Consider the following 9,268-nt stretch of genomic DNA (forward strand, 5'->3'; position numbering starts at 1 on the left):
TTAGAAGTAAATTTCCAGGAAAGACAGCCCAGGTGAGTGACCTCTGGCAGAGAGAGAACAAAGAGAAATCTGAGAAGACCAGCTTTGCCTATGTGGCCATTACATCGGGTGCTGTTGGCAGTCACTAGGTAGGTTTCAGTGGAGATGCAGAAGACAGTGGCTCTGAGGGTGCGAGCCACAACCACGGAGCTCCAGGGACTTGTCTTGTATGCAGACCTCTCCAGAACCTTACTGTGTGTCTTACTGTGCTAGCTCAGCTTAATATCTAGATATTTTTAGGAAAACTCCTCCCTACTCTCCCTTTCCTAAATGATCCTTTTCCATGAGCTTAGGGTGTGGCCCTGTAGGAAGGCGTGCTAATACATACTTACCGGAGCTTTGGAATCAATGTCCCTGACGGCAGTATGTGGGGGTGGGGAGGATATTTCCTTATGGTTGCTCATACGAAACATTAATTATAAATTCCATCTTTTCCTCCCTTAGATTCTACTCTGTCCTTTCTTCACTTATAAATCACAACATGTCGTCTCATTTACTCCTTGTAGCCTTTTGCTTCAACTTGTTTTTTGTTGTTATTTTATTCTTTTTTATTCTTTTTTTCTTTCCTTTTTTTTTTCCACTCCAGATTTTATTCCCCTCCTGGTCCACCCCCCAACTGTTCCACATCCCATACCTCTTCCTTGCCCTGCCCCCATCTCCACGAGGATTCCCCACCCCCACACCCCCACCCCACTCCACCAGACCTCTAAACTCCCTGGGGCCTCCAGTCTCTTGAGGGTTAGGTGCATCATCTTCTGACTGAACCCAGACCTGGAAGTCCTCTACTGTATGTGTGTTGGGGGCCTCATATCAGCTGGTGGATGCTGCCTGGATGGTGATCTAGTATCTGAGAGATCTCGGGGGTCCAGGTTAATTGAGACTGCTGGTCCTCCTACAGGGTCACTTTCCTCCCCAGCTTCTTCCACCTTTTCCTTAATTCAACCACAGGGGCCAGCAGCTTCTGTCCACTGGTTGGGTGCAAATATCTAAATCTCTTTCAGCTTCTTGTTGGGTCTTTTGGAGGAAAGTCATAATAGGTCCCTTTTTGTGAGTGCTTCATAGTCTTAGTAATAGTGCCAGGCCTTGGGGCCTTCCCTTAAGCTGGATCCCATTTTAGACCTGTCTCTGAACCTTCTCTTCCTCAGTCTCTTCTCCATCTCTATCCCTGCAGTTCTTTCAGACAGGAACAATTGTGGGTCAGAGGTTTGACTGTGGGATAACAACCCTATCCCTCACTTGATGCCTGTCTTTCTGCTGGAGGTGGGCTCTACAAGTTCCCTCTCCCCACTATAGGACATTTCATCTAAGGCTCCTCCCTTTGAGTCCTGAGAGTCTCTCACCTCCCAGGTCTCTGGTACTTTCTGCAGGGTCCTCCCAACCTCCTACCTCCCGAGGTTGCCTGTTTCCATTCTTTCTGCTGGCCCTCAGGGGCTTCAACTTATTAAATGAAGTAACTGCTCCTTAGAAAGAGTAAACCAGCCAGATGGATCATGGCAGGGGTGAACTGATTCCCAAAAGTTGTCTTCTGACTTCCACAGGCATGCCACGGGACATGTGCACCTGTGTGCACACACATGCTAATAAGTAAATTGATTTTAAAGGAGAAGTAAATAATTGCTTTTCTCAAGGTCACTCAGCTGTCAAGTTGAAACCCAAGTCAACTTAACAGTCATCACACTCAGGTCCTCTAGTTTGTACACCAGAACCCCTCACCATTGTATTCCCTGTCCTTCAAGATCAAGCATACTGCTCTATTTTAAATCTCAAGACAGTCCAGTGTGATGGCCTTAGGAAATCCACTTCCCTCTCAAATGCCTTAAGCTGGAACATCTCCCACAGGTCCAAATTCCCTTCTGCTAAAGGCCATGTGACACTGTGAACTGGGCTCTTAAAATTGTTCTTAACGTGGTCATTCTCTATCTCTGCTTTTCTTATCAATCTAATCTAAGGTCTGTTTTCTCTCTATTTGTAAGAAAACCTATCAAAGATGATAAATGATTATTGCATTTAAGGTTCAAGAAGAGTACAGCCTTCAGTCCTGTCACAGGCCTTTACAATTCTGTATTCAGTGTGAAAGGCTGGAAGCTGAGGATTGCTGTAGAATCACCATCTAAGAAGGTGAATGGAGGTTTTCTTTATCCTAAGAAAAGAAGGCATCTGTACTGTTCAAGCAAGAATTCGAAAATGTCTTACCTACCACTGCTACCAATGAGTAAAGATTAAAAGAATGTAGTGGGTAAATGTTTAACCCGTGAAAGAAAACTGCTGCTTCAGAGCATGTCCTAAATCCAGTGCATCTGTGTTAGACGCACTCATTAAACTATGAAGATCCAGTGATATGATTAAACTACATTATCTTTTGTTACAACTCTGTAAACAAATGTAATTATCCCACCAGACTTCATACACCTTACCTAAGCCCCACCCTAATTTAATTCATGTTGTGTAATTATATTCTCATGCAAAAAAGAAATACTTATTTTACATCAGAATCCATAGACAGACAAAAATCAAAGCCAAATGTGTAAGAAGTTATAGAATATTTCCAATCAAACAAGAAATAATGACTTGGGGTCAAATCTGGGCAGAGAACAACCCAGGTTGACCCAAAATGGGAGTTAAATAAGTAAAGGCAACTGTCACTTTCCTGTCAGAACGGAAGATCAAGTTGCCATTGCGCCCACACTTCCTGCTTGTGGAATCCAGGATGGTGTAATGGCATCCTCTTACTCCCTCACAGCCAAGAACATGTTAAAACCAACCTCAGCCATAGCGTGGTTTCCAGAGCCGGGAATTCAATACCCTTGACTCTTCTGGAAGGCTGGGACCTTTTCAGTGCACACAGCAGGGAATCTGGCACTGCTTTCTGTCTGAGCTCTCTGCAATTGTGCTGCCAGGTAGGACACAGTTACCAGGACAAGAAAGTAGGGCAGTTGACTTCAGTAAGAGTTCACTAGAGGGAGAGGCAAACTTACTGTATGCAAATGACCTTTATCTACAGGAAGAGAATATTCTTACACGTTGGTCATTTGTGTGTGAAGTCACCCGTGTTATTAGCTTTTATTGTTTTTCATAAGGAAATAAACACTCCAAATAGAAAGTTTTCTGCTTATATTTAAATAATGTACGTCATGTCTTCTTTCTTTGGTTTGGTACCTTATTGGCTCCCTAATTTATTTAGTTACCTAGAGTAAAGCCAGCCACTTTTGTACTTACTTGGCATCCCCAGCTGAGAAGTCTAGGGTAATAGTCACAGGATGAAACCTCTAGAGGTCATCTGTGGAAAGATGAGCCCACCTGGGCAAGCACACAAAGCAAGCTTTTGACATCACAAAACTGGCTTTGCCGCCTGCACAGCTGACAGCCAAGTATACAGGTTCTTCCTGGTCGGCAACAGAGAACACCTGTTTTTATAAATAGCTGCCCCTTGGCACATCTGCTGACTCATAGCTTCTGTCAGAATCTCAGTGAATAAAATGTATCTCAGAGCCAGGCATGGTCCTCACATCTGTAATCTCAGCACTTGGGCAAGAGAGACAGGAGGATCAAGAGTTCATTCTCAGCTACACAGGTTTGAGGCTAACCCTACATAAGATCCCGCCTCAAAACAAAAATATATGGTCAAAGAGGGTTAAAAAGACATGGCCATGTGTGTTTTAATATTAATGATCTATATTTTAATGAACAACACACATACACCATTTTGAAAATGTGTTTTTGTATAATTTCAGAGACAAGACCAGGGTCCTCTTGCTGAATTGGAGTGAAGATCATACCTTGAAGAACTATGTTGAGTCTCTTCTTTCTAATCTTTGTTTGTTTTAATGTATATGGGTATTTTGTCTGCATGTATGTTTGTGCACCACTTGCATACCTAGTGCCCCCCAGAAGCCAGAAGGTGTGAGACCCCCTGGAACTGGAATTACAGACAGTTATAAGCCATCACATGGGTGCTAGGAATAGAAATTGTGCCCTCTGTAAGAGCAGCCAGTGCTCTTGACCACTGAGCCACCCTTCCAGCATGTCTATTCTATTCTTTTTTTTTCAATAAAAAGTAGACAATGTGCAATTTTATTAATAAATAGTGCAAAAGCATCAATGATAACTGTTTAAACATTAATTTTCCTTGAATAGCCATGTCTTGGTTTAAATTTGTGCATACTGGTCTCTGTGGCATTGCAAACAAATACATGAAAATATTTTGTATTTTCATGCACAGGTATGAATCTCTAATACTGTTTACAAATTATCATGGACAAGTTAAATTCTGAAATAATTAATACACACATGGACAGTCACAATTATACGAGTAATAATGAAGAAACTGCCTATGTTTGATATACTCTAGATGTCAGGTTGTGAATATTTAATGTTCTTAAGACATAATTCCTCATTTCCATTCAGGGATACATTTCTATACATGTGGATATTCAAATGCACGCTGAGGAATATGCTCTTTGACCACAACAAACTCACACAAAAGACAGTGTTTGTCCTGCTTTAAAGAAGCAACACACTTGTTCATAATCTCTCCTGGAGGCATAGCTTTCCATAGTAATAAAATGAAAATGCTTACTAGCCCAACCCCAAAGTTCAGTCTTCAAGAGAAACTTATAAAGTTAAAAAAGAGTCAGTCATCTTTTTATATGTATGATTATATATAAAAGTCGAATTCTAGCCACACTAATGCTAGAAGTGACACCAATTAAATTTCCTTTCTTGGATGTTCCCCTCTGCCTCATCTTCCAGGCTCTTCAATTCCATACCATTTATAAAGTATATTATTTCTATGGATTTTCTATTATGTACAGATTTATTTTCCTTAAGTAAAATGAAGTTTGAATAGTAGACAGTCTGTGGTGTAGTGACATCAGCAACAGCCAGTTCTTGTCCATCAACTAGTCCCATTTCTTTTAATGTTTTGGAAAGATTGGGCCTTGTTCGTTCCTCAATAGACGTTACTGACTGTAAGTAAAGTGTCCTGTTTTTCCCCTCTAATGTGGCTGTGATAACTGGAGACTTCATTTTCAGAGAAGCACTATTGGTTAGATAGTCTAAGACCTCCTGTAGTTTAGCTGATGGGGAAAACTGAAGGTTTTGAGGAAGTTGGCTACATGCAGGACAGTTTTCCTTTCTCTCTGCTTCAAATGTGTAAGTGTACAGTCCATCTACATCATTGAATACCAAGTAATTATGTATGCACTTATCTTGAAAACCTCAGTGGCACACACAGCTGCAGTGACTGCATTTGTAGAAGCTACTGCAGGAATGATTCGTTTTACTACCCCTTGAGTGAGTCTGCAGGTAAACGCCTCTAATATTATATTGTGATGCTCTCTCTATGGACTTTTGGAAAATCCACTGAATATGTTCAGGGTCATCTCCATCTAATGGAACCCCATCTCCAAAAGGCTGCGCTTTAGGCCACTGCAACATCCTCACATACTCGATACAGTGTTCTGGGAGCCTGGGCATAGATGCAATGGTACACATGGGGAAATTCACCTGTGGTGGGTAAAGTTCCAGAGTACACTCAATACAAGTGGTCATTCCAGGCAAAATCACTCAGGCATTTCCTTTAAAGCCTTCTGTCCCCCCATCTATCAAAGGTACAATGGAGCTTGGATCCAACACACCATCTTCATAATTTAGAAGAGATATCAGCATTCCATTGATCCAACTTCTCGCTATGATCGTGTCCAGGCCACATACAATGATATGAAATTGTGGTAGAAAGTGTCGTTAAAATCTTGAATCTTGTTGAAATGTGGGGCCACATTGCAGTTAGGAACTCTGTCATTTAGGAATTCTGCAGTAACTTCAGCCTTGGGTCTTCCAACATCTTTAGGCCTAAATAAAAAAACTGTCTATTTAAATTGGAAACATCTATAGTGTCCATGTCTATAACGTGAATCTGTCTAAAACCAGATAATGCCAGATTTTTCAGAAGCTCACATCCTAAGCCACCAGCTCCAATGACTAGAACATTACATGTATCTAACAAGAACTGGAGTGATTCAGTGCTTGGCTCAAAATCGGGGTGTGTGAAGGGTCCCAACAGCTCGAGGAACTTCTTTACATGGTTCCAGTGACCTTCTCAGTCTCCAGTGTCCCCACACCCACCATCAACAGCCATTTTCTCAGCCAGCAGCTCCTCTATTCTCCTTCTTTTCTTCTCCAGCTCCTCGCCATCCGCCATACTGTTCCCCATCATCTATTCTATTCTTCAGCTTCATTTGTCTTCCAGAACATACCGTTATGGAATTACATGTTAGCTAAGAGCTAAAGCTCCTGTAAAAGTGACATCAGACTTCTATAGTCCTATAATGATGTCAGACGTCATCTTTCCCAAATTTGCTAAAGACTATCACATAATATGAACGTTTGATAAGCACATTTCATTTTGTGAAACTTAAGACTGACAAAACCCATCCATGCCTATGTAGTGTCTTTTGTCATAGTGGGCAATGTAGCTTTCAAAACAGTGTCTAAAATAAAGCACTTTAAAGGCCGTGGAAAGTCACAATTTTGTGATAACTTAATCTTAAACATCTAAAAGCAGGATGCGTCTTTGTTCTGAGTTGTTACAATGACTACTTTTACCCCAAGTTGAATGTGCTAGCCTTTATTATAAGCATAGAAAAACCTCTTTGGAAGCCCTTAGATTGGCGATAGCAAAAGCAGCTACCGTTTAGCAATGGCTTTCTATGCATACGGTGCCAGTAAACATTTCACAAGAAGCAATGATGACGCGTCTAGTTACACAAATGTGTACTGGCACACGTTCAGGCTGGTGTGAACACAAAGTCAGAACAGTGTTCTCCAGAAGCCTGCCACTGTTTGGTACTTTTACACTCCTACTATCATTAATGCTGGCATCGGGCAGTCTCATGGCTGCTTGTTCAAACCACACATAGCCATTATTGTCCACTAAGACCTGCAGTGACTCTCAGATTCATTTCCATAATTTGGATTTTGAATCCCTGTTTGTTCTTCCTGTATTTATTCAGACCAAGGAGCTTAATTAGTTGGCCCTTTCATTTGCCCCATGTCTCCTTATGCCAAAATTGTTTATCCACTACTGCCAAATTAATCTTCCAGAATGGTAATTCCAATAAAATCCCAATTATTTAGTTTGGAATCCAAGGCCATCTATAGTCATGCTACAACTCATCATGCAAAATCAATTTCCTCTATGTGTCCCCTAAGCATTCCACCCCAGCAAGACTCATTTCCTACTGCCATTCCTTCTGAGTTCCCATTTCTAGTCATTTGGTCTTTAAGAAATCAAACAAGGTACAGTGGGAAGAGGTCGTGGATTCAGAGTCAGGTAAGTCGTCATCCCTTGCTCTACCACATCCCAGTCATTCCACAGAACCAGACATCTGACTCCGGAAGACACACAGACCTCCAGTGATGTATGGGGCTTAATGTTGGGCATTGGGCATGGAGGAATAAAGGGAATGGGAGAAAACCCACATCCCACCAGAGTTCCAGTGCTCTGGGTGGGCAGATGCAGAAGACTGCCGCATGCTTTCCACATGGCTTCGGGTGGGTGTCTGGCTATGGGAAGCCACTGAACCCCCAGCTCGGTGGGTGGTGGACAAGGGGCAGTTACAAGGTTCTCATTCTCAGCATCCCAGACACCTCTGGACACCTGGGAAGAGCTGAGAAAAGAATGGGGGCACCGGGGACAGCTCGGTCAGCCCCAAGGCCAAAGGGAGGAGAGGACAGAGGGGGTGGTGCTGGGTGGTTCCTACGTGGGCAAGAGTCCTTGGTCTGGTCTGTGGCTGGAGCTCAGGAAGGCCTTCCGGCGGGAGGTTAGACACGGCTCATTAGAGGAAAGCCTATTCCATCATGCAAGTGCAGTGGGCCTTGATAAGCAGAGACAGTCTATGGTTTTAGAGCTTTATTGTAGAAAGGTAGGGAGAAAGAGAGAAAGTAGAAAGAGGGAGACAAGCCATGGCCACATGGAGAGAAGGGGGAAAGGAGGGAGAGAAGGAGGACTAGAGAATAAGAAAGGTGAGAGCTTAAAAAGACCAAGGAGGAGCCAAGCAGCCCCTTTTATAGTGGGCTGGGCTATCTTGCGGTTGCCAGGTAACTACGGGAGAAGCATACCTGGTAACTGTGGGGGTGGAGTCTAGCCAGAATGCCAGGAGTTTGGGAAATTGTCTGATAGTCATACACCTCTCCTGCAGGGGCTGTGGGGGTGGAAACTTCGACAGGAACCAGGGGTCCAGGAAACATGATCAAACACCTTCTGCCTCGTGTAAGTGGAAATCACCACCCATCTGGTCCGCCCCGGTTCTAGATCTTTGCTCAACTGGAGACCAGACTGTCTGTGCACAGCCCACTGCCCCACAGCTTAAGGGTTTAAAAGGTCACATTAACACAGCAGATTCTTGTTAGTGGCCTACACTGATAATAAGCATCGTTGGGGTCTGAGTGGTAGGCCTTCCTTTAATCTGCCATCCAATCCTTAAATTGCAGCTGCAAGATATGGGAAGCTTGCCACAAGATTCATTGCATTGGGATTCTTGGTCAACAAGCCCTTGCTCTGACATGTTAGGGAATCTGTGGTCCAATTTTAGTGAGGCCCTGTAGTACTTCAAAAGTGGGAATCCTTTTTTTCTAGGATTTCAACTTGATGGACATTGATTTTAAACAAATTTATACTTACCTTTTATATATTCATAATTCTAAAACAATCTAAATGGTATTTGTTGCATAAAACCTAGGTATTGTGGAATAGATCCAAGGAAACGGATACCATACAAACCACTCCTAAGACCTGTTATGTCTGCATAAAGGGCCAGCTGCTTAGAATGACTCCTTCACTACAGCAAAGCTGATCAACGAGCCAAATCCTGGACTTTCACTAGCAGGAAAGCAGGAACAGACAAGCAACCTCATGAGTCCCCTATAGAATCACCATTCCTCTATACTCACACAATATAGAAAAATATTAACATTTTGACTTGGGAAATAGCTCAGTCAATAAACTGCTTACCTTACAAGCATGGGGACATGAGTTCAATCCTCAGGATGCATGTTTTTAAAAGCTGGGCATTATGCTACATGTTTGTTATACCAGTGTGAAGGAGGGGAAAACAGGTCGGTACTTGAGACTCACAAGCCAGCAAGCCTTGCTTACTTGGCAAGTCTAGACCAGTGAGAAAGACTGTCTCGAAAGAAAATTATAACAAAGTGAAACAATAACAGTAGACAG

General features: G+C 42.7%; 1 pseudogene; it reads right to left on the reverse strand.

Moving 5' to 3' along the window:
* Positions 1-4,861: 4,861 nt before the first annotated feature.
* LOC110324694 lies at positions 4,862-6,238 on the reverse strand (annotated as a pseudogene).
* Between the last annotated feature and the right edge of the window lie 3,030 nt (positions 6,239-9,268).

Source organism: Mus pahari, chromosome 7 (genome assembly GCF_900095145.1).
Source record: "Mus pahari chromosome 7, PAHARI_EIJ_v1.1, whole genome shotgun sequence".
In the NCBI taxonomy this organism is placed as follows: domain Eukaryota; kingdom Metazoa; phylum Chordata; class Mammalia; order Rodentia; family Muridae; genus Mus; species Mus pahari.